Genomic DNA, 26,581 nt, shown 5'->3' on the forward strand with positions numbered 1-26,581 from the left:
AATGTCTTCTTTATATCCTACATCTCTTTTGCCATCTCTTACCTCAACTTGTTGATTTGATTTTTGAATTGACTTAGGAGATTTATTTAATAATTAGTTGTTTCAATTCCTTTCTATCAGGTGAAGTGTAAGTTTGTTCCTCTGACTGGTCCATATCTTCATATTTCATAGTGTGATTTGTAAATTTTTGTTGTCTAGCCATCTGTTTTCCTTGATTACCCCAATCAGATTTTCCCAGACCAGACAGGCCCAGATCACAGGAGAAGACTGTATTCAGTATCAGATTTCCCTAAAGATGAGACCCAGAAGATTGTCAGACTTTCTTGTGTAGCCTCTAGACTCTGTGCTTTTCTATCCTGCCCAGCAGGTGGTGCTTGTCAGCCCACAGCTCCCCACTGGTGTGAAGAGGTGCAGCCCCTTTAATTCTCAGTGGACCATGTCCTGGCCAGTGGCCAAGGGTGTCAGAAGCCAAGCTTAAATTGTTTCTGTTTTTTTGTTTTTTTTTTATTTCCACCACCCAGGCTCAGGGGTCTGAATTCTCTGAGGAGGGCAGCCATTTCTTAGAGAAGATACACTCTTTAGGGAGTTATCTTCTACACTTGAATTCCTCCTTTGTCTCTCTGACTCTCTTAACTCCACCTTTGCCTGGGTCAGTGCTGACAATTGAAAATGCCTGAGGCTTTCTCTAATTAGCTACCTGGAATGAGAGGGAAAAAAAGGAAAAAGAGAGAAGTACCCTTTTCGGAGCCAGTCCCCAGCCCCCCACTTTTGCCGGTCAACTGGTGTTGGTACCCAGGTCCTCTGTGCCCCTTTTCTTGGGACACAGCCATTTTCCAATATTCTGTACTCAGCCATCTCTGAAAGCCTCTGTTTTTATTTATTTATTTATTTTTCCATCAGTCCCACCTCCCCTCAGCCAGAAGTGAACTCAGGGTACTTTCCAGCTTGCTCAGGATTTATCTGTGCTTGTAGCTTGTATTCAACAGCCCAAATTTGTTGATTGTAACTGCAGTTGTAGCTTGGTTGAGTTACTTTCCCTCGCTCCAGTTAGGGACTGCTTCTTTTTCCCACAGTGAAGTTTTTCAACTTAGTCTGTCATGCCAGTGGGGCTGCGGTGTCACCTCTGCAGTTTGGGGAGCTTTACTTACAGGTCTGTGCTGTGATCTCAGCTGTTCCACCCATTCCAGGTTGGTGTATGATGTGTGTCCAATCACGGATGTCCCTCAACAGTTATTCCCAACTGTTTACTAGTTGTTCCTGGCTATTTTCGAGTTGCTCTCAAGGACTAACTAAATTCCATCTATGCCTCCATCTTACCCTGTCTCCTTGTTTGAAAATTTTAAATATAATTTTTTCCTGCTTTCATTCTTCATGGTTACAGAAATAATGTCACCACTAGTAAACTCCTGACAGCTTTCTCTAAGGGGTTGACATAGCCTTCTAGAAGAATGTTTAAAGGAAGGGAGATGTAAAGGAATATTTTGGAGAGTCAGAGCTAGTTTGGCAGAGGGCTTATGAAGGAGGAGTTGGAAAAGGCTCTGAAAACAGAAGGGAGTGGAGCTGAGGAGCTGGGCCCTGATCCTGTGGGGCAGATGTTCTCAACTATAAGGTTGAATTAGATCCACCAATGGAGCATTTTTCAAGTATATGTATTCTTGATGTCTAGTTTTGGAAGATATCCCCAGATAATGATGACACCACTGTATGCAAATAGAATATTTCGTTAAAATGTCTGATTTCCTTGAATTTGATCTATCACATTAATTAAAATATAAGACATTTAATTTATGTTTAGTTTTCTTCAAACTGTGTCTTTCTAAATTTACCAAGGTATTACCTTCTAAACATAACTTCATGAATGAAACAGTGACATGAATGAACATAATGCATTCCCTTTGTTTAAGGGAAACTTGAAAGAAGTTTCAAAAATAAGGGTACATCCTCTTTGAATTATTCATCAGTAAGGAATTTTGAAGCTTGAAAATCACACAAAGTCCTTGAATAGCAAGGAAAACACAACACATATCAACACAAGCACTGCATTTCACAGATTGGAAGCGTTCAACATCCTCTTTGGTGAAAAAAGGAGGAACAGCTGATCACTGCCATTTTTATTTCACTTTCACTTGCTCTGCATTTGAGCACACTGTATTTTAGTGAGCACTTTTAGGGAGCAACCCCTTTAGAATGTCTCAAGTATCTGAATACTTGATGTATTTTCTCCAGGTATTTTTTTTTTTTTTTTTTTTTTTACTTTTTAATTTAAATTTTTTACCACATTGGAATCACATAAACCTTCTTGCTTAAAATTAGATTTAAACAGGGAAAAGAGTTCAGTTTCAGCAGTAGGTTTTTGTAGAAATATGTTTATATCTTAGCTGTTCCTCCTGTGTGGCCATGAGTGGCAGAGGCAATGTTTGTGTTCTGGTAATCCAGTACTGTGCCTCTAGATATAAAAGGGGGTTTTCTCCTCAAATGTATCTCTGAGGAAGGCATCCACCACAGCAGGTGAAAAGGATGCCCTGTGGCCATAGTTTTCTTCTCCTGCTGCTCCTCTGCAGAATGTTTTATTTTATTTATTTATTTTTTTCTCTCTGTTAAGCAATGCTGATTTAATCCCCTTCTGTGCTCAGATTCTCTATTTGTATGCCAGGTGGCACTGTGGTTAAATGAACTTACATCTGTCATTTCTGCAGTTTGGTCTGGGTGATTTGCAGGGCAGGAGCGGGGTCATTACAGAGTTGTTAGGGAGTAAATGAATGTTTTTGAAAGTTGGCTGCTTGTTGCTACTTTAACAAAATCTCTTTATTCAAAAGCGGATTATTTTATGTACAGAATATTATTACTTGCAAAGTTCCAATTTCATGAACTAAATATCAATTTTCCATATCTAAGAATTATTCTTTTTATTGAAACAATTTACAGGAGACTTTCTTTTTAAAGGAAATATTTTACAAGTAATTCTCTTTTTAAAAAATAAGCAATAGACATAGGGTGCTTAATGGGTTTTGCCCTTGTTTCTTTCATTGACTAATTCTAGAATATATGAAATTGATCTGTATTATGAAAGCGTTCATAAATGTTTTGATTTTCTTTCTAAATATCTGATTCCTTCTGAATTTTTAAAGTATGCATAATGATTTCCTCTAAATATTGATTGAAAATAAATTGTTTCTATTGAAATAGTAAAAATAATTTGATCTTCTAATGAACAATTATCTAAAAGTTATTGTCATATTATGATAACGTGTAGAAGAAAGAGCCCAAATTAGGAAACATCCTGGATTAGTTGTATGGAGCCCAAGATTTTAGTACTGACTGCTATTAGTTAACTATAGAAACTTCCACAAGGTACTTGAATTTTCTGGGTTTCGGTTTCCTCAATTGTGAAAGGAGGCAGTGAGATTGGGTTTCTCCTATTGCTCTTGATATCTGAGGGAAAATATATGATCATATGAGCATGGTAAGTATTAATCATGCCAGAAGAACTTTGCTTTTTATCTAAAATTGTTTCTATTATTAATGAGCATGCTGTTTCTCAGTCTTCAGAAACAATTGAACATACATTGTGCAGCCTTTGGAAATATTACATCACAGTGAAAGAAACCAGGTATAAAAAAAGGTTAGGTGTGAACTGTAAATTCTAACAGGTATGAAATCAATATATAGGCATTTTCATTCAATGTTGTAAAATTGAAATTTACAGATTAGCATTAGCTATTTAAACTTGATTTTAATCACTTTAAAAAAAGTGAATACTTAAAATTATTACTGTCTTTTTTCTTCTGTAGTTCTCTTAACATCCTGATCTATATGCATTGCAATTAATACATATTTTATGTAAGTTCTGTGCTGTCCTACATTCATGCATTTTATGATATTGTATATATTCAGCTATTAAAATTATTCACTGTACAAGTAGAGAAAAGAATAGATGTATATGTACAAAAAAGGATATAACAAAAAGGAGTATGATAATAGAAACATTTTCATGTATTTGAAAAATTTGTTAACATAGATATTCATTTTTATTCTTTTTGGGCGCAATTCTATGATGTTCTTCATGACAGGCTGTGTATTTAGACTGATCACATTTGAAATTGAAAAATACAGTTCAGCTGTTTGTACACAAATATGAAACAATTATTGCTGGAACCACATTTATTCCAGTATTCCTCTGTAACTATGGTGACAGAGCTCCAGGCCTTGAAAAAAACGCATACAACTAGCATCTAAGGAAAAAAAAAAAAAACCCTGTAATTCTGGATTTATGAGATCAGTTTAGAGATGACAGTAAAAAAACATAATCTACTTAAACCCTAATATATGGTGCCTTTTACTTTATGCTTTCTAATCTCGGGTTATAAAGGCAAAGTATTCTGATAATTACTATTATGTATATTTTGCCCTGATTGAAAATCAAATGAAAATCAGTGTGATTCAGGATGTTATTCCCTGTAATTTCATCTATGCCATCATAGTATCAAGTATATAGATAAAAGGAAACATTCAGATATGTTGATATTTATATATACCTGAATATCAAGAATCATGGAAACAATGTGTCCACGTATTTGTCAATACCTTTTCTCTTTTGACTTCAAGTAGACACAGTCTCACTTCCCCTTTCTTCAGAGCCAGAATACCCAGATCCACTCCTCTTACTTTGGGTGTGGGCCTCTCCTAGATTCAAGCCTGACGAGCCTTCCTGCCAAACATAGTTTTGGCAAAGGCTACTCCCTTGAAACACCTTTCTATGATTTTGGTTAAAATAGCTGGTCAGTGCAGCAGACTTCCAGTTCTCCCTCACCCCTCCTATGGAAGCTGGAGTCTAAAGCCAGTTCTGAACAGGATATGGGCTCTTCTTTTTGAAGATACTCTCCTTGGGTTTTCCAGAAGCCTAGATGCCCCTCAAGGGAACACAAATATCTGTTCCCAAACTATACTTCCCAAGTTCTGTGAACTGAAATGAAAGTGGGGAGGAAAAAAATGGTCTAACAATTCAAAAGATGATGTTAGGTAATAAAGCATGTGGGAACATGTATTCTCTCAAAAAAGTCAATTAAGGAATCAAGCCAGATTTTCCCAGGAGAGAAGCTACAGGATATTTGAAAACTGGGCATGTTAGAAAACCTCACCTATATCAGGACATGGTGCTTTCTGGCTACTTAATATCAGCTTGCAACCACTTAAGTACAGTACTTGTTTTTCACACCATCTGGTTACTAAATAGCTACATGGATTTTTAGAAAAATGTTTCAGGCTTCCTTGCATTGAAATTTCAATCTCTTTATCAAAACAAACTTTCATATCTTTTCTGTTTTCATTCTTAAATTGTGCTTTTCTAAATTTCAAAAGCATATTCTTGGTTCCTAACTAACTTTATGTTTAAAATGGTATTTTAGGAATTGTATATTAATAGTACACATTTGTTCTTTAATATTGCCTATCTTGTGATCCTGATAATTTAACTTTATTGAGATGCTCTGGTTTTGTTTTATATAAAAGTTAATGTTACAATGTCATACTGTTGAAATAATTTACACCTGTAATTTAAACCTAGTTACATTATATTTTGTAGAAAGATTGGCTTAAAATATTTGTTCTGAAACTCATTTTTTATTTGCTTTGTAATTGTGTTTGCTTAAGATTCCAAAATAGAGGTGATTTCTAATAGTTTAGATAACCACTGCTTGTATTGTCCCAGCAAAAATAAGTTTTGTCTCATAATAATAATTTCCTGCCATGAATTTAGAGGCTTATGCTCTGAATTGGAAGGCTGTGCCTCTATGTCTTTCTTTAAGAAATGAGATTAGAAAATCATTTTCTCAGAACATGGGTAAAATTATGAGTAATGGGTAAAAAAATTGTTATTCATTTAGACATACATTCTGTTCTTTAATGCTTGTGTATCACTACAAGCAAGAAAGGAGAGCAAAGAAGTCAAAAAGTGTATCAAACCATTCCTTTAAAGCATCCTATAATAACTGGTTGACAGAAGGAAAATGCTTTATGTGAGAACTTCTGATATTCGGTTGGACTTTTGAGTTTAAGATAAATTAGATAATTATAATTTTATAAAACTAATTTGAACAGGTATCTTGAAAAGTTTGCATTAAGCATGCAAGGTCTCTTGAAAAGTCTCTTGAAAATTAAGTGGAAGTTTGTATTAAGCACTGGGGTAGAGTTGTGGCATGCCTAGGAAGGAAAATTATTTGGTCATAATGAGAGCGTAAAATAGTAAGAATTAAACAAAAATTTGAATGAGTAGTATGTGTTTGCGCAGATGGGTATTTGGAAGAAGGAGAAGGCTTTTTAGAAAAGAGAAAATGGTAGCACATAAACTAAGATCTGAAAGATGACTAAAAAGTTGAAAGGATGGGTTGCTGCACTATCAAGAGGGAATGAAAAAGGCAAATATGCATACCCAGTAACTAGTATACGCTTCATAACTGATGGCAATTAGAAGAAACCATTAATCATTTAAATGCCAAAATTACAACCCCAAGTATGTAAAGAGAAGAGGCAATGAAATAATGATCACCATTGACAGTAAAATGCATTTGACATCTGGTGGTTCAAGTCAGTGAAAAGTTTTAAAAAAGTTTTGCTATCATCATATTTCATCAACCTGAAATTATTCACAAGTCTTTTACCATATCTAGGACACTCAGTGACATTTGATTAAGTAGTAATTATACTAAAAGCCTGATAATAGGAAAGAAAGTATTAAAATATGTGAATGACCCCCTGTTAGATATTACCCATTATAAAATAGTTCAGGACACACCGATCTCATTCATACTGCATTTGTTTCGTAAAGCGATTTCTCTTAAAATGAGTTGAACAGAATCCAGCATCCATTACCTCTCCTTTTGACAAGTCTGCAGACCAGACCACATCACAAGGCATGGAAAAGGAAGTCACCAGGCTAGCTGTAGCCAACTGGCCTACGCAAATTATTAGGCTCCCCTTTTGATAGAGTTTGGTAGCTTCCAGTATTTAGCAACAGGTAAGAGAGGTAGGTATCCTTGCCTACAGTAAATCTCATACCGTCTGTTTGGTCAGTGTAGTCAAGTCCCAGCTTTCTGTCCTTGGACTCATTGATGACAAAAACTTAAATGCACCGGCCTCAAGAGGTGGGTGGAGCAGCGTTCTAATGGCAGATTTCAGAGAACTTTTGGTTGGGTCAGGTAAATGGACCTGTGAGTAAGGTCACAGGCTGAACCTGAATAAGGCACTAGGCCTAAAACACTACTCCGAAGAACACAAATTCTATGCTGGCTAGCTCCTCATACGGTGTTCCTGCAGTGTCTGAAGCCCCTATACAATGTCCTGTAGCCAATCCACAGATCTTCAACCTCATTTTAATAGGAAAATCACTGTAACAACCATTATGCTACTTCCCCTCTGGGGGTTGTCTGAGATAAGCCAGCTGAGTCCATATTTGGACTTCTCCACTAGCTAAGACTAAGCAAATTCCTTAATCCAAGTGTCAGTTTTTCATTTCTGTAAAATGGGAAAAATAGAGAATTGTACTAAATATTAATTGACATAATGCATATAAAGAACTTAGCACAATGCATTGCGTATGGGAAATGTTAATGATTAGTAAAGGTGATTATTTGTATCATGTTGCTCTAATGCCTATGATTGTCAATATTCTCATAAGCCAAAAATGCCTGAGCAGCTGTGATCACATCAGCTTTTACTGGACAAATGCATTTATTTAAAGGAGGAAGGAGGAATGTGTTTTTGTTGTTGGGTAGGCAAGCCTCACCTTCATTAAACTTTGCTTCAGGTGCACTGCTTCGAAATGACTAATGCTAATTTTTCCAGATGTGATGCTACTAGAATAAGACTAAAATTCCAGTCCCCTGGTTCCTGCTTCCTAGCATTTCAGCCTTTAAAATTGGTTAGACTACCATACTTATTTTTTAATTGTTTGTAAGTTTAAATATTATCCTTTTCCAATGACTTGATGCTAGTGAAATGATTTGAAAAGTAGGATTATTTTCTTATAAAAATAACTGGGACTATATTATAAAGTGTTAGGAGCCAAAAGAGAGAAAATCAAGTCTCCCTACCCAGTTTTCTGGTCTTAGCTCTGAAACTGACTGATTGGTTTTGGACGAGCCATTATCTTCTATGAATTATTTTTCTTTAGTTGAATCAGAACTTTAAAATATGTCTCACGAGATTGTACTGAAGATTAATTAAGACATAGATGTAAAAGAACTTGGAAAAATGTAAATGCTAGGAAAAAAATAACTCACTGTTGTATTATTTTCATTATATTACATTTTTATTATTTTATTAATATTATTATGCCATTCTTTTACTATAATATGCACACTATGTTTTTCAAATATATAGTAATTAAGTTTCATGGAAAAAGTTTTTAAAACATGAACAAATAAATCATGTGTTAACAGGGCACTGAGTTATTTTATAGTGTTATTTTATAGTGGATAATTTCATGTAACTGTCTTACATCAATAAATTTAGGCTCAAATCTTCTATAATACATAATGATTTTTAGAAGTAATATACTGTAAAGTGGAAAATATTTCAGGTAAGTTTGGACTCTGTTTCATAGGTGTACATAAGCACACACACTATATACACACGCCATGCTCATAAACAGTGTACCATGAGTTAATGTGTAGTAAGGAAATGAAATGTTTTGATTAACCTACAGTTAAACCTTTATGCAATGACATTATCTGGTGCAAGGATACTTGGTTGAGATTTAGGTATCTGCTGCTAGAATTTTGCCTCTGTATATGCGCAGGTGGCCTAGATATCTTTAATTATAGATTTTTAGAAATCTAGTACGTTAACTTTCATCTCCGATCTGGAAGGTTAAATACAAGTTCAAGCACTTTAAAAGAGACCTCAGAAATGCAAATCTGAATTTGTCTCTGGTGCATTTGGGTAAGGATAGTAAACCTAGAGGGAGAAAAAGATAAATTGAGTTTTAAAAAGCTTTTCAAGATAAAAATCAAAATGTGATAAAATAATAGACATTTTGAAATAAATCTTTGATTACAAATAAAAGATTCTCTGATTTAGAAAAGTAATAGGAAGTCTGGGAAAATATTTGTCAAAGCTTTGGGACAATAATAAAAATGAGAATTCTCTGAAGCCAATTTTGTTTGTCCTACTGGTGAAAAAATACAGGAAATAAAGGACACATACAACCTAACAGGCTCTCTGATGAATTCAAATTTAAAATAACAACAAAAAATTAGTAAAACAAAACAAACAACAAAAAAATACTGGAAGGATAAAAGAAAGACCTAGGACAAACATAATAGTATGTTTTCATAATTTGGTTATTATGCATTCATAGTTTCAACAAATATTCATTGTAATGTTATCATTTATAATCACTGAAATAAATCCTGGGATTATGAAGACAAGCAGGTATTTATTCTTTACAATCTAATTGGGAAACAAATAAGTAATTAGGAACCATTGATAAATTTTAAGCAGAGGAAGTAATGATCGGATTTGCACTTTTGAAAGATCCCTATGAAGACAAAGTTGAGGAAAAAAATTAGAAGGGAGGGGAATCAGAAAGTAACTCAAAGGCTGCTAAAATACAACCCCCCCAACATAACTAAAAGAGCAAACAATGATATACGGCTGGAAACATAGAAGCAGTAGAGATGAATTTCCTTGAAAATTTAAGAATGGTGATCTGAAGATTAAAGCCTAAAATGAAGCCAGACTGAAGCCGGATTGGTTACATGTCCTCAAATCAGTGGAGAGCTTTTAAACGTGTACATTAGACTAAGGGGATTTAATAGGTATAATATTCTTTAACTGAACTATTTTAAAGTAAATCAGAGGTTCTGTAGTATGGAGGCATTTGCAAGTTTGTAGGGATATAAACGTGAATCCCACTGGATATGAGAGTCCACATTCCTACAATTGCAACATAACATATCTTTGCTTGTCAGTACACTTCTGATCTATTTAATAAAATAATTTTTAAAAAATTTCTTCATGAAAAGATAAGTACCCTGGAAACAAAGAAACAACTAATTTTACCGTTAGCTGAAAAGAACATAAAGTCTGTTGTGGTTCTTAGAAACTGAAACTTTGGATATATCAGAGTGGCAGGTGTCACTGCGAACATGTAGATTTCTGAGGTGACAAGACCACTCTCACTTCAAGGAATCTGGCAGGGACAATAGGACAGTTGGAACAGAAATTACACTCCACTGGGGGCGGGGGTGGGGGTGGAGTATTCTATTCTATACAGGTAATTTATAGATGTCAAAATGACTTAACCTCCACTTTGCTTGTCTCTGCCTAATCAAGAGAATTGTCTTCTCTGGAAGTTCAAAGTGAGTGAGGAGAGAGGAAGTGTGTTGAGCCACTTGAAATCATTGAAGTCTCCAGTGCTAGAAAAAGCACAGGCTGGAGTGTTTCTGGAAGACCTTCCTTCACTGTTTGATCTTCAGCCACTCTTGATATTCGTTGAGAAATCAGAGAGCAAGATGAAAGTGGCAGAAAATTACAGATTATTATTCAACAATAGAATGTTGAATAAGCATAACCAACCAATTGAACCAACCAACCAATTGAAATAGCAGTTAATTTGGGGTAAATGTAGAGATCCATGCCTGAGTTCAGAGTATTTTACTACATTTTGAAAGAGAGGGAAAAAAGGAATTAAAGACAAGTTAGCATAGTGGTGATCCATAGCTGACTTCTAGAATTGGGTGATCGGCTTGTGGTTATTCAAGGAAAATAAGAAATCATCACAAGAATCCGGAATTAGTTTATTCAGTCTGATACTAGTTTCTAAGCTTTTTAATAGCTTTCGACAATGCATTCAACAAAATGTCTTATGACCACCTTTTGGATAAGATACAGATATGTGAGTTTATTCATATTACGCATGGGTGAGTCCATAGCTGTTTGAAACAACTGCTTCTGGAGAACATTTAAGGGGAAACGTGCCAATCTGAAGGGAGAAAGGAATTTCAGGGCTTAAACAAAATAATGTTGAATAAGCATAACCAACCAATTGAAATAGTAGTCAATTAGGGGTAAATGTAGAGATCTATGCCTGGGTTCAAGTACAGTCTTCATAGATACAAGGCAAAGAGACCTGGTTTAGCAAAAACTGCATTTGGTATGAGCTAATGGAGGTAAGGAGATAAAATCTCACTCTAACAAAATTGCTTGAAAATATCAGAAATATTGTTTTCAAGTTTTGGGAGGGATAATAAGTTTAAAAAGGGATATACACAAACGTAATCAGAAAAGTATTAACAGGTATAAAGTTTTAAAATGGTGCCATATAGGGCATAGTTGAAAGATGCTTATTTGAGGAGGGATTTGATCTCTTTCAATATTTTATCTAAAGTGCCAAGAAAGGAATTATGAACAAAGTCTGCTTAATTGTAGATGCAGGACTGGGAACAACCAATAGAATTAGTGGGAAGCAAAGTTCAGTTCAAGAGAAGGACAACCTTTTTAACATTTAGAGTTTTCTGAAAATGGATCGGGCTGCTTTTCCAAAGAGAAAACTTGGCAAATGTCCTAGTCCTCAGAAAGTCATCTCGCTAATTATTCCTGAAATCAGCATTTAAAACACTTGGGACAAACTTGCTAAGTGTAGCTTTTTCTTCAATTCACAAAGCATATTTAATGTTTCCAGTAGAGTTCGCGATGTTCTTCTAGCGGTGAAAATTGCACAAACTACAGGGAAAATTATTAATACTCATTATCAATCACTTGCAATGTTCTCATATTTTTGTCTCAATATTCAGAGAAATAAAATTGCCTGTTCTGTTCTTTCAGCCGGCCTGTTCCCTTCAACTCATTAATTTATCTCGGAAACTCCACTTTTCAAATTTAAAGGTCCATCATTAGGATGTTTTATATTGATGGAAAAAGTGAAATGAATATATTACCAATGAAAATAAAAACATTTGCCTTCATTTTGAATAAATGTCCTCTGGATTTGCTTTATGCACTGCCACTTTTTCTGTTTATCTTAAAATCCAGTGTGCAGTAATATTGTGAATTTCTCCTAGCTTTAAACTTTCTTAGCCTATTTATATTCACATAAACTCTTTTAAGTAACTTACAGAAAATAATATTCTTAAATAATTCTTCTTGTTGAGACAATCACAGCCAGAAGGAACATAGACATCATGCCACCTAACCTTTCTTTATTAGATGAAAATCTGCGATCACTCAATACGGATACATGAGTAAGCTTGTCATTTCACCAATTCTGATTACAGTATCCAGGATATAGTACCTAATAAATGTTCATTGAGCCAAATGGTATTTACTCAAATTAACTATTTTAGTAATTTAGTAATATTAAACAATTATTTAAACAATTATTTATTAAACAATTATAAATAATAATAATTATTAATTATTAATAAGGAAAGGATTGTAGAAATAATTCCTGATCAAGATTTGCTTTGCAGTACTGCTTTTTTATCATCCATCCGGGATCTTGCCATGGTTAACAACTAATAATTGAACAGAGACCCTATACTCTGTGACTAGAATGCTGACACAAGGAAGTAGTAAAGTGGGACAAAGATTTGGGAGATGTAGATTTGACCTTGCAGATTTTCCTGACTGGTGGTGGGGGGTGGGGGTGGAGGGACAGAAAAAGACTATATTGTTTCTTTGGTTGGTTGGCTGGTTTTGATTTCGGCTATCTCTTTGGAGTAAAATGGCATATTTTCCAAAGCCAGTCCATGTGTGTTTATTTTATATGTGCGTATTTAAAATGCTTATCCTAAAAATATATATGCATAACATTACACTTACCAAGCCAAGAGACCTGGGACACTCTTTCCTAGGAAATTACTTCTATGCTTATATCTTCATATACCATATATTTTCCAATGAGGCTTGAGATTTCTATCTGGTGCCCTCTTCTCTTCTCTGAGCTCTTGCTAGATGTCTCAAATTGGATGTGTTACAGATAATTCAAATTTGAACTATACAAACCAACTTCATGATGTTCCCAACCAATCCAGAATCTCCTCCATTCTCAGCATCAGATTAGCAGTGGCTTCTTTCACCCATTCATCTGAGCTGGAATTCTGGCATACATCTTAGCAGCTTGGAATCATCAGGTGAGCTTGAGGGACAGTAGAATGTAATGGTTAAATGCCCATAAAAATGGAGTCAGACTGCCTTGCTTTGCAATTCTGGGCCCACCGTGTACTGTCTTCATGATATTGAAGAAGTTATCTAAATATAGCAATGCTGCTGTTTACTCATCTGTGAAATGAAAGGTATGATATTAAAGCCTATCTCATACATTATCATCAACTGTACTCCTTAAGTCTCTTCTCTATCCATTTCATCCCATCATTCCTTGCTGTCATTGTTTGAGTTCAGCTCTTGTCATCTTGCCATGTAGTGCAATTTTCATTTCATTGATCTCACCTTGGGTCTTGCCCTGAATCCATCCTTTGTATTCCTGGCAGATTGATCTTCCACTATGTAAATCTAATCATAGCATTCTTCTTTTGGTGCTCATCACTATGCTTCTGTAACTCGTTATTTTTAAACCCAAACCCTTTTGTGTTGCTATGATCCTTCATGATTGGCTGCCTACCAGTTGGTTTCTCCCTCGCATATTTCATTCCAATGATACTGATAAAAGCATTCTTCTATGTCTGTCCTCCAGTGTCATGTTGAGATTTTAGGACTGTAATGGGTTAGTGCATTGAACTCCCTGAACTATGCTGCTTAATCTCTTTCTTCTAGACAAATGCAAGTGGATGGAAAAGTATATATGTGTATGTGTCTTAGAAATATGTGTGTTCATATGGGAGCAACTATATATGCACTGTGCTTCACCTTGCATTTATTTACTGAATATAGTGGATATTGTTTAATATTTAATACATGTAGATCTAACCCTTTTTGATCATTGTTTTATAAATATTATTTAAGCCATTTTTCATTAATGAACCTTTAGGTCACTCCCATACTTTTGCTGTGTAAACACTGTAACAATAAACAATAAACATCCACATAAATAGTCTTTGCTTGCATGGGCAAGAATATTAGTTGGAAGAATTATTAGAAGTAGAATTGTTAGGTCAAAAAACCTAAAATTTTCATCAATATTTCCAAGTTGCCTTCCCAAGAGGCAGCCCTAATTTTCATTTCTAATGCAAATACCTCTGTGTGTGTCTGTAACTCCTAACCTCCCTCTCAAAATATATAGACTTTTAAATTTAATCCATACAAATCTGAATTCCAATTTAAAAGCTACAATTTATAAACACTGCCTCTCTCCTCAGATATTTTTTGAAGTTTGTAAAAGCAATACCCATACCATGATTTGCTATAGAATGAATTGCAATTTTTGCAATTAGCATACATTCAACAACTCAATAACTTATTTTGTTAAAGTAGTGAAAAGTTCTGTGTAAAAAAAAAAAAAAAACCATGAATACTTGCTTATATTTCTTTAATGAATTTTTGCAGTCAATAATAAGGTGAAAGATTGCAAAAATTTTGTTAATATGTTCCAATCAATGTTGATTTGATTCACATGTTTTGCCAGAAAATTATTTGTCTTTTGTAAAGAATTCTTGAATTCTTTAGGATATAAATATTTTCCTACTACTCAGGTCAAAACGAAAGGTAATAGAAAAAAGTTTATATGCTTCCTTTACTTTTTTCTGGCTGTTATTAGGCTCATTCTTATCTTCTCATCCTATTTGCATGCTCCTATAAAAATCAATAACTAAAAAGTACTGGATACCTCAGTGATTGTTCCCTATGTCAGTATGTTATGGAGTTTTTCATGCTTTCTAAACACTTTTAATTCATGACATTTAACTGTTTTATGCTCTATTCAACTCGTTTGTCAGTCTTTGCTTCTTTTCCAATGTAACCAGGAAGAAATGTTTATGACCTGTTCACTTAAAAAAAAATTATGGGTTTAATATTTTTAATGCTTTGTTCTCTTTCAATTTTATCATTTTGGTTTATCCCAGATTGTCTTCGTGGTGTGGACATTGTAGTTTAATATAATTATTAATTAAGGATCCAAAAACACATTATTTCCTATTTTTCAATTGTTTATTTCCTACATATTATAAATATGCATGTGATACGATTATTTGGCATAACAGTCTAGATTATATTCTTAATATTGGTAAGATTTAAATTGGTAAGATTTAAATCAAAGTAGAAATGTAATCTGTTTCTTACCTCTTTCATACTAATATCAAACTCTATGTCTTGAAAAAAGATTTTAGGAGTAGGATTGATTTTAAAACTTGAATCTTAAGATGATTCCCAATCTATGATATTTTTTTAACTTTCAATTTGTTTAATCCTAACGTAGTTAAAATTGTTAACAATGTCATAGACAAAAAGAAAAAATGTTTTTGGCATTCAAGTATGTATATGCTTTAATGAGATTTTATTAGATGTGCATTGATATATTCTTAAATAGACAAAAGTGTTCATGTCTCAATGAATGATTTTATGCATGGGCCGGCTAACTATAGAAAATAGTTATGTCATTGTCTTCATTTATCAAACAATGATCTTAGACTTAGAAAAGCCAAGTGACTTACTCTAAGTCATGCAGTTAGAAAGAAATGGATCTGGAATTTAACCTATGCTTTTTAAGGCCTACTTGCTCTCTGTTCCGGCATTCTATATTGTTCTACACATTGCTCTAAGGCAAGTAATTGTGAGTGTGGTCTCAGGTGATATCTAGCTAGGACTCTTTCAAAGAGCAAGGCTGTTCTTTACAATATATAGTTGGTCTTGTGGGAAATGCTAAATTACTATTTGTGTTTTTTTTTTCCAAAAGGATTTAAGATTTAATATATTAAACAAATGGAATTTATTTCTGCTAAGTATGAGATAATATGTAGCTGGATAGAAAAGTAAGATTTACAGCTTTCAGTCGCAAGTAATAGAAACCTGACCCAAAGTAGATTACACCAAAAAGGAGAGTTATTAGCTCACATAACTGACCAGTCCAGAGGCTGAGATCATCTATGGCTCAGATGATGTGATTAGAATCTGGTTTCTCCCCCATTTCTCTACTCAGCCTCCTCACTGTTGGTTCCATATTCATGTAGGGTTGCTGACTCCTGGTCCACTGATTGTATTGTTGTTGAAAAATAAATGACTTAATGGAATCAGCTTCTATTTTCAGTATCAAATTTAATATAGCACATACCCATAATGCATAGCAGAAAAGTAGATGACATGAGCATTTGAGTAGAAATTGATAGAGAACAATTAGTATATTATCATTTACAAAGTTATTCAGGGAACAGTTCAAATAAAGTGGAAAACATCTCAATCAGTAAAACTTTATGAATTTGAGTTAACTGGGTAAAAGCCCAGTTGAAGTTAGCCATGCTTGCATTATGAAAGAATATTATTTTTTAATGATATTTCATAATGGATTAAAAAGCATTGTCTACATTGCCCCTATGAAGCTTGTTACTGCAAAGGAGAGGCTAAACCTGCTTATAATTGTGCCTAAGAGTCTCCCCCTGAGTGCCTCTTTGCTGCTCAGATGTGGCCCTCTCTCTCTAACTAAGCCACCTTGGCGGGTAATCTCACTGTCCTCCCCCCTACATGGGACCTGACTCCCAGGGGTGTAAATCTCCCTGGCAACGCAGACTTCTGGGGATGAATCTGGACCTGGCATCGTGGGATTGAGAACATCTTCTTGACCAAAAGGGGGATGCAAAATGAAACAAAATAAAAAGCTCAGTGGCTGAGAGATTTCAAATGGAGTCGAGAGGTCACTCTGATGGGTATTCTTAAGCACTATATAAATAACACTTTTTAGGTTTTAATGTATTGGAATAGCTAGAAGTAAATACCTGAAACTACCAAACTCCAACCCAGTAGCCTTGACTCTTGAGGACGATTGCATAGCAATGTAGATTGCAAGGGGTGACAGTGTGATTGTGAAAACCTTGTGCTTGCACTCCCTTTGTCCAGTGCATGGATGGATGAGTAGATAAATGGGGACAAAAACTAAATGAAAAATAGGGTGGGATGGGGGGTGATTTGGGTGTTCTTTTTTTTTACTTTTATTTTTTATTCTTATTTTTTATTCTTGTTCTGATTCTTTCTGTTATAAGGAAAATGTTCAAGAATAGATTGGGGTGATGAATGCACAACTATATGGTGGTACTGTGAACACTTGATTGTACAGCATGGATGATTGTATGGTATGTGAATATATCTCAATAAAATGGAATTAAAAAAAATAGAACAGCACCTGTAGAATACAATGCATCAAGTCATTGTCAAGTAGCAATCAGATATTCACAACTTGAAAGTGAGATTCTTATTATGGTTCTTCAGTTAAAGAGTTATTGTTAAATAAGATACTTTATAATGTAAAAATCAGTTAGTCTAAAGGAATTGATTAAGCCGCTTCTATGTGTCCATTCTCTTTCTCTGTCCCACAAAGGGATTTAAATTCTGATTAAAGAGGCATTAAAACACTTATAAGTCCCCCCCCAAAAAAAAAAACAAACATTGTATTCCTAACATATTCCTTAGTCATATGTCTAGGAATTCCCATTTGTCATGATGTATTTTCCTTTTTTAAATTGTTGGATTTGATTTGCCATGATTGGTTTAGGAATTTTTGCATTCACATTCATGGAGGGTATTATTCTGCAGTTTTGTTTTCTTAAAATACATTTCTCTGGATTTCATATCAGTGTAATGCTTGCCTCAAAGAATGAATTGGAAAGTATTGTCTCCTGTTAGATTTTCTAGAAGAGTTTGTGAAGAAGTATGATTTCTTCATTAAATGTTGGATGGAATTTAAACGGGTGAAATCATCTGGACCTGGAGATTTCTTAGTGGGAAGGTTTTTCACTAAAATTAAATTTCTTTAATAAAAAAAAAAAAGCTTTGCCTACAAGGAATGTTGTTAGATCTTTTTAAATAAATAGATGAGACAATTTAAAATAAATATAGCAGTTACATAAATCAGGTACTAGTCTTAATCTGCTTCAAAATGATGTTACCAAAATAATATACATAGTGTGGAAGTAGTGAATAAACTCAGTTCCTGCCTCCAAATAATCACAACCTACTTTCAACAATCTTTTATTTTACTGAGTAAGTTTTGTCATAGATAATAAAAAATTGAATGTGTAAGCATTATTCAAGTATTTGCAAAATCAGAATTACAGTCAGGTTTACTAATGTTTCTACCATAAAGCTATATAAGTTCTACGTCTATAAAACAACAATCTGTTTTCTCCCTTCCAAGAAAATATTTTTCATTTACTTGTCTAAAAATTAAAACGTGGGTATTTACTTTTTTATTATCATAATTTTTATATATGTAGAACATAACATATTTACATGCAAGTGATAACTTTCCATGTGATTTAAGGAGTAGAGAGCAAATTTTAAAGAATATTATAGGTTACAGTTCCACAGTTTCAGTTATTTCCTTAACGTGAAATATAACATATATACAAAAAGGTAATACCTTTCAAAGTATGATTTAACAAGTTGTTATATAGGAAATTTCCAAAGTTGTTATGAGTTATAGTACCATAGTTTCAGTTATTTCCTTATTGTGAACTATAATGTATATACAAAAAGGTGATAGCTTTCAAATTACAATTTAACAAGTAGCTATAGAACAAATTTCAAAGGATGCTATGTGTTACAGTTCCACCATTTCAATTCTTTCCTTCCAGTTATTCTAATACCTTAGCAACTAAGAGAAAGAAAATTATATAAAGATTCAGTATTCATAATTCTTTGTTAAATTCCATCTTGTCTGTTGCTACCCCTTCTTCTAGTTTAATTGTTTTCTGATCTTCAGGTAGGGGTCTAGGCTGTGACCACCCTAACTTGTTCATGTTGAAAAGGGGTGTTGACATTATGAGAAAAGGTGACACATCTGGTTGATGTTCTTGAAGAGGCAATTGCCTCTAAGTTTGGGAACTTAGCTGGCATGGGAGCTCTCTGAAGGATTTAAGTTTCTGAAGAATAAACTTAGTAAGTGAAACTTTTATAGAGTCACAGATACCATTCAGGTATTCTTTAAGGTTTTGGGGACTACTGTTGACCTGGGCTTATCATATTGTGGTCATTTGGCATATCTAGGTGAAGCTTGCATAGGAGTAACCTCCAAGACAGCTTCTTGACTCTATCTGAATTTTCTCAGCCACTGAAATCTTACTTTGTTGCCTTTCTTTTCCCTCTTTTGGTCAAAAAGGCATTCTCAATCCCTCAATGCCAGGGAGGCATTCCCAGAATCCATGTCCCACATCCCCAGGAAGACTCAGTCATCTGGGGTGTCCTGTCCCACACTGGATGGGGAGGATGATGGATTTATTTGCAAGCTTAGAAAGAGGAAGTCCACATTTGAGCAAACAAAGAGGTTCTCTGGAGGTGACTCCTAGGCACAATTATACGTGGGCTTAACCTCCCCTTTACAATCATAAGTTTCACCCAAGCAAGCCTTAAGATCCAGGGCTTGACTTATAAAGTAGAGGGTTCCTAAGTTCACATAGTATATGTTAATGTTTCAGTACCTCTTCCTTATTTGTTGTGATTGCTGCTATGATGACTTAATTAAAGATTGTGGCAATATTCTTTGGCAGCAGAAGATATAAAACCAAGCAGTCAGTTACAAATCAGTCCACAATGTGTAAAGAAAATGAAATTTTAAAAGGTAGAAAACTATAGCTTTAGGTTTTCAAGCTTTAAGGCTTAAATTTAATTTATCAGTTTTATTGGGAAGAAAGTATGCTCACTTCCATTACTTTGGGAAGCAGAAACCAAATGCAAAAACTAATTGTAAGCAAACAGAGACACTGAAAACTTTTTAATAAACCATTAACACAAAATAATGATTCAAGTTACATGTAGGAAAAAGCTGCAAAACTTTTCATAGCTAATTTGTGATAAGTCTGGAAGATCTGAGATGATTGAATTTTAATTTCTAAAATAAAGAACACATTCAACAAGTAAATCTGAAAAAAAAATCAAAGTATATTGAAAATTGCACTTGCTCAGTGCCAGTAGAAAATTGTAGGTATTTTACATTATATGATAAAGTATATAACAAAGAGAAGGCAGCCAGGGTAAGATTATAGAATGCTTTTCAAGTGAGACAGAGAAGCTACATGTGTGATAGGAAAACATTATAAATACCTAAGAATAAAAATGTTTAATGAAAAAGAGTGTTTTAATAAAGTGAATTCAACAGCATTGTTCACTGTGGATGAATTGGAGGAGTGACTGAAGAAAGCAAATACTGCAGAGAGCATGGTTTAGAGCACTGGAAATAAGCTTGATAAATCAGAAAGACCTTTTTAAGAAAACATGAAGAACTTACTGAGTGTGAATAAAAATGAAAAAATGAAAAATGAGAGAATTCCCTAATCCTTTCACATCTTCTAGTTTGATACAAAAAAAAAAAAAAAAAAAAAAAAAAAAAAGAAGTATTGCAAAAAGAAGCCAATTTGAGGAGAAAGGTAATGTTTTCAGTTTTGTACAGATTGAGTTTGAGGAAAGGGCAAGGAATTCACATTCTCCGATGAACTGTTGGAGGCTTTTGAGGCAATCTACAGGATAACCCCATCAAGAATATTTGGGTTGATATTATCATGAAAAAGAAAAAAAAAAAAGAAGGAACATAGTAAAGCTACCTGAAGATTAGTTACCTTATTCTCTACTGGTTGATATTTTTTATCACTTTGATTCTGTTCTTTGGATTGCACGAACTTTTATTCATTTGTTTTTTTCTTAATTCAACCACTATTTTTGAGAGTCTACTAAGTGGTTAACAATGTACTAAGCACTGAAGATATAAAATATATCGTAAAATATATACAGTTCCTTCTGAAGTTGATAGTCTAATTGGGAATATTTACAAATAATAAAAAAGTAATAACTACCCAGTGGGATAAGTTCAACGACAGAGGAGTTTCCAAGGGAAAGCAGTTGTCGATGCTGAGATATTTCAGGTAGTTACAAGAGAAGAGGAAAGAGTAACTTCTAGTCATAGAAGATCACATGGCAGGGGCTGGGTGAGGGAATGGGGAAAATTGTTGATTATAGAATCCAAAAGTAATTCAGTCTGGAGAGTCAAGATGAGGGTGTAACTAGAAGAAAAAGAAAGGTAGTTTAGACAGCAGCACAAAATATAACTAAAAAGTGCTAAGTAGGGTGACATCATGCACTGTCTCCTTAATGAATTAGTGCACTGACCTGAGGCAATGAGGAGAAGAAAGGATTTGTATTTGTTGAAGATTATTCATACCTTCAGGTGGAGAGTGGATTTTAGGCCTTCTGGAGGCCAAAAGCCTCAATTGAAGGCAATCACAGTGTTTGGGGACAAGAATGATGGTGGTCCTTGTTGGGTTCATAACAGTGGAGAAGAGAAAGTGAATGGTTTTGAGAGTTATTTAGAAGATGGTCAGACTTGGAAATGCATTAGAAAGTGAGGGTAAGGGAGAAGTTAATAATAACAATCTGGCTCCAGAAAAAATATGTTACCAGAATCAGGTTGTATGGGAAGGAAAAAAGTCTATTTTTCAGCACTTTGAGTATGAGGTATCTTTGGGACATTTGGTCTGGAGATGCAGACTTGAGAGTCATCAGAATATAAATGATATCATATCAATAAAATTGATTAGAGAAAATTAAGAAAGGCAAAAAGAGGTTAGGAGTGGTGACAAGGGCAGAGCCTTGGGAGGTGCTTATATTTTAAAAATTGACAGAGGCTCAAAGCCCTTAAGTAGACTTAAAAGAAGTGTACAGAAAGCTATAAAAAAAATAGTGTGACCATGAAACTGAAGCTGAGGTTTCTTTTTCTAGCCATGATGTCGATCAAATGCGAAGTTGAACAAAGATATTTTCATACTTTCAAAGTCAAAAAAATTCTGGGATCAAAAATTCTTTTACTCAATTTTCAAGGCATTGTTTAGGTCTATTCTAGATTCTAGCATTGCCTTTGAAAAGTTCATGTCTATTCTCATTATGAGTCTTTGGTATATGGTATCTTTCTTATCTGTCTGAAAATGTTAGACCCATCTCTTTATTCTTGGCAAGCTGAAGTTTCATGAGTATTCAGCAACCTACTGTTGTATTTTTTTCCCTCATTGCTCTAGCTTAGCCTTAGGGTTAGTTTCGGTTATGGTTATGATCACTATTGTTACAGTCTGGGAACTCATGCCTTCAGTCCTGGAAAACACATTCATATTACTTTAAAAATGCCTTGTCCCTCATTTTCTATGTTCAGTATTTTGGGTGCTTTCATTAGATGATTGTTTGCTCCTGTTCTTGATTCTGCTCTTGGCCATTTCTCTACTATTTCCTTTCTTTCGATTTCCTGATTTTATCTTTCAACCTTTCTATTGAATTTTTTTATTTCATCTATTATGTTTTAAATTTCCAAGACATCTTTCTTATTCTTCAGTTTCTATTAGTACTTAATCCTTATGTCATGGATGTAGTATATTTCTTTTTTTTTTTTCTATGAGAATATGCTTTTTTATAGTATTGGTATTTTCTTTGGCGGCCTGTAGTATGACAATTTCTCCAAGTTTTCTCTTGTTGGTTTGTTTTGTTTCAGTCTTTTTAAGTTCGGGACTTTCAAATATCTTGTGATACTTAAAATTATTATTATAAATAATTAAGAGTGAGACACTAAAAAAGCTGTCAGTATAATCTCTTAGGTGGATGATAATTTCAGAAGCTTGCCATGGTTATGTGTGCTAATTCCCCAATGTGGACACTTGAGGTTAAGCTTTTTCACTCTGCAAGGTCTGCCAGTGCTTCTCTCTTAGCTTGCATTCGTCAGGCACTGTGATTCTGGGTTTCAGGTGTCTCTGAGTTTTGTAGAAGATATAGTTTATATGTCTGGTCTGATTCTCTTTGATTCTTTAAACAATGACTTCGAAGTTCAGAAAGCAGTTTTAGAAAGTCTGAATTTTGCCATGCTAACACCAGAAACCTGCAGTTTAACAATTTTTAGATTTTTATTGAGCACTTTTTGAGACCAAGTGGTGCGTTTGTTCAGCAATTATCACATACTATAATGAGCAATAATTAAATGCAATTCTGTCTTAAGAAAACTCTTTTTTGTCTAAAGTACTACAGTTTTCATTTCTAAGGCAGGAAACCCATGAATATCAAATAAATAGATGTTTTAATAATTAGAAATTTTATAAGTTCTAAGATATATATTTTAAATCTGACATTTTTCAGATGGAAATAGCAACATCATCCTTTTAATTCTCAGATGGTTCTTTTAAAATTGACATAAGGTTTCAGTAGCCATTTAAACTTGGATGGTAAACATGTTTATCTTTAAAAGAAACATGCTGGGAAGGAACATGAATTATCTTTCCGTACTAGACCTCTTTTACTGTTCCGTTTTTCATGCAGACTGTAGATGAAGTACCTTCAAGCAAAAGAATACAAACAGTACGGATAGTGGAGATGGGAACAGCTGGAGAACTCTCTCATTTCTTAGAAAAAAATGCCTTATAACGTCATTCAGGATATTGGGCCAGCTCCCAGTTGTTTTCTTATCAGATGATATTTCTTTTTTTTTTTCCCCTCTTTTATTTACCCTCTTGGGCCACATTTTCTAATTTTTCACCAGTCTTTTCACCCATTTATGGTCTTTAATAATCCTATGGGACTTCATTGTGTTTTATGATAAGGTGGTTGATCAATTTGCATAACAATATAAAAACAAAAGCAGAGGCTCTTGTTATTTCAACATTATTTTCATGTCATGAGAGCTATTCTCTATTATTTGATGGGATGAAATTCATGATGATACTTTGACATAAATAAAGCATCACTGGTAAAAAGAAAAGAAAATGAAATCACATCTTGATACCTGAAGTACCAACACATTAAAAAAATAAAAAAGCAGCCTTTGCGGTTCGTCTTGCTCGTAGCCCATGAATCAAAGTGCCACGTGGAGTTGACAACTGGGATATTTGAGATAATCTGTCAGGGTACTCTGCTCTTAAAAAGAAATAATTAGAATGATTTTAAATGTTTACCTTGGAGGAATTCTTTGGACCATAGACTCTCAGCAACCTACAACTGTAAAAGAAAAACTCTTGGCACTATACTGAATAAAATGGCTAAAATTTAAACCAAATGATAATCAAACCCATTACATAGGAATGCTTTTAATGGGATTTTTCTATATGTCCCAACTAAGTTATAATCAGTACCATGGTGAGCAAAATGTCAGCCGAGACTCAGAATTAGGAATGAACATTCAGAAACAGACTGTCCCTGTTTACCAAGCATCAATCCCTACATTATCTTGAAGCAAGTTTGCCTCATAATTGAATATATTCTCCAGGTAGACCTTTCTTGCTCTTATTTCTTACCATGGACCTTTGTATTGACCTCTCATTGGGGTACTGCTAGTTCATTAAATGTCAGTTCACCCTTCTCTGAGTCAAATGATAAACTCTCCCTTCACTTGTCAATGTGTGAGTCTTATTTGCCTCAGGATTTCTCTCAGAAATTTAAAAAAGGGAAAATGATGGTGACCCTGCTCTTTGGCATTTAGAAGCAAGAATATTTCTGAGCATAATTCACATGGTCAAGAACTCTGGATACGAATGAATGTGAGATGAAAATTAAAAGTGTTGAATGACATCATTCTGGAAACCATTCACTCAGGCCTGATGTTTCTAACCTTTTCTGTGTACAGAGAAAGCATTTAACCAAAGGCAAGTGTTCTTTTTGCTCACTGCTGTCTTGCTTATTCATTCATCAACATTCTGTTGAAGGCCTACAGGTTTCAGGCAGATATGAAAGTGGATGAGATAATGTCCTCACCATTGAAGGATTTCTTGATTAGTTAAGAAGAGAGTTAAGTAAACAGGCAGGTCTATTTGTTTTGGAACTGAGCTATTGTAAAAGATACAGAGGCAGACATGACATATTTCTTTATAGCCTAAATATCTTATTGAATTAGAAATCACATAAATGCAGCATCTCAAAAAATTTATTGGAATTAAAATAATGGAAAGAAAAGACAGAATTCAATTCTGAAGAGAGTGGTGGTGAAGGCAGGTAGAAGAAGGAAATCCTATACAAGTTCAGACTGTATGACAGCAATGACAAATACACAGCACTAATGCCAACATCTTACAAATTTTTGCACTTGGCAGGCATAGCTAAATAATTTCAGAACTCTTTATCTGAGCCACACTCATCTTAGACTAATTCTCAATAAAGTGCTCAAAAGGCACTATAAATATATGGGTGTTGGCTTAGGAAAAAACAGCCTATGGGTCATCCCTGCTCTGGGAAGTCCCTTTTTTGCTAATGTAAGTAATGGCAATAAATGTGCTAGATAATACATATTTTTCACATTTAGAATTAGGTTTTAGGGGTGAGTTCCAATAGTAGAATAATTGGATTGAAGGAATGAAAATTAAAACATTCCTGATATATATTACAAATAACTTTCCAAAGGGTATACCAATTTGCAACCATACCCACAAAGTATGAGAGTGCTAGTTTCACAAGTACCTTCTTAGGATTTATTTATTAATCTTCGTATCTCTGCTAATTTTGTAGGCAAAAAGGTAACATGTTGTTTTGATTTGATTGGAATTTAGGTTGGATATTTTCCCAATCATTAGTTGACTGTGTATTTGTATTTTCTTTACTCTGTCCTTTGCCCATGTATCTTTTGGAAAGTTAGAGAGTCTCTTTGTTTGCTGTTCGTGAAAAACAATGTCAACAATTTTTCTTACTGTTTCAAACATTTCTATATTTACTTTTTAATTTTGGTTGTTACTTCTATGGATATCAGAGGAATAAACTGTTGGAGGACGTAGACACAAAATCAAGAAAAGTGAGGCAGAAAACTAATGAGCTTTCCAGTGATTGCCTTGGCAGTTTTTAATGTAAAAATACAATAGCATTAGCAGCTATTGTATGTGCCCCTACACAAACACACACACACACATACACACTCACACTGATAATATACCAAGTGTGTAACATGACATTTTTCATGTTAACAGCTTTTTAGAAAATAATAATAGTATAATTAATGGTAGTTTTAAATTGCACATAGGTTACAGTTTACTATTCCCTTCCAATTAATTGTCTAGAATCATGAATCACAGCAAGTTTCTATATAAGCTTAAAATATTTGTATGAAGTGAATGAAGATTTCTCTTTTCTGAATATAACATGGGTACCTTTCAATAATCATCAAACCATTCTCTTTGTGTTCAAGAATACCTAATTCTCTCAATTGCTCAAGGATGAATAGACTGTCTGTAGTGCTGCATGGAATGATAAAGAACAGTGGAGTTTCCAAGACTGATTGAACTTGCCTGCTTAATTTTCTGTCATCAAATTAATTGTTTGCCATTATAGCTCCAACAACTTCTTTTTTTTTTTTAACCAAAAAAAGTGGAATTGTGGCAATAACCCATCCTACCAATCAAACAAATCAGGTAGTTTGGTTCTCTCTAAACTGATCATTTGGTACCCAGTTCAGGGTTGCTACCCTGATATTAGTCCCCCAGTAGTG

At 34.2% G+C, this 26,581-nt stretch overlaps 1 protein-coding gene across 1 annotated transcript in view; it reads left to right on the forward strand.

Moving 5' to 3' along the window:
* The window catches only part of FAM155A (family with sequence similarity 155 member A), a 658,250-nt gene that overhangs the window by 502,245 nt on the left and 129,424 nt on the right, over positions 1–26,581 (forward strand). The window lies entirely within an intron of this gene.

Source organism: Choloepus didactylus, chromosome 12, assembly GCF_015220235.1.
Source record: "Choloepus didactylus isolate mChoDid1 chromosome 12, mChoDid1.pri, whole genome shotgun sequence".
NCBI lineage: Eukaryota > Metazoa > Chordata > Mammalia > Pilosa > Megalonychidae > Choloepus > Choloepus didactylus.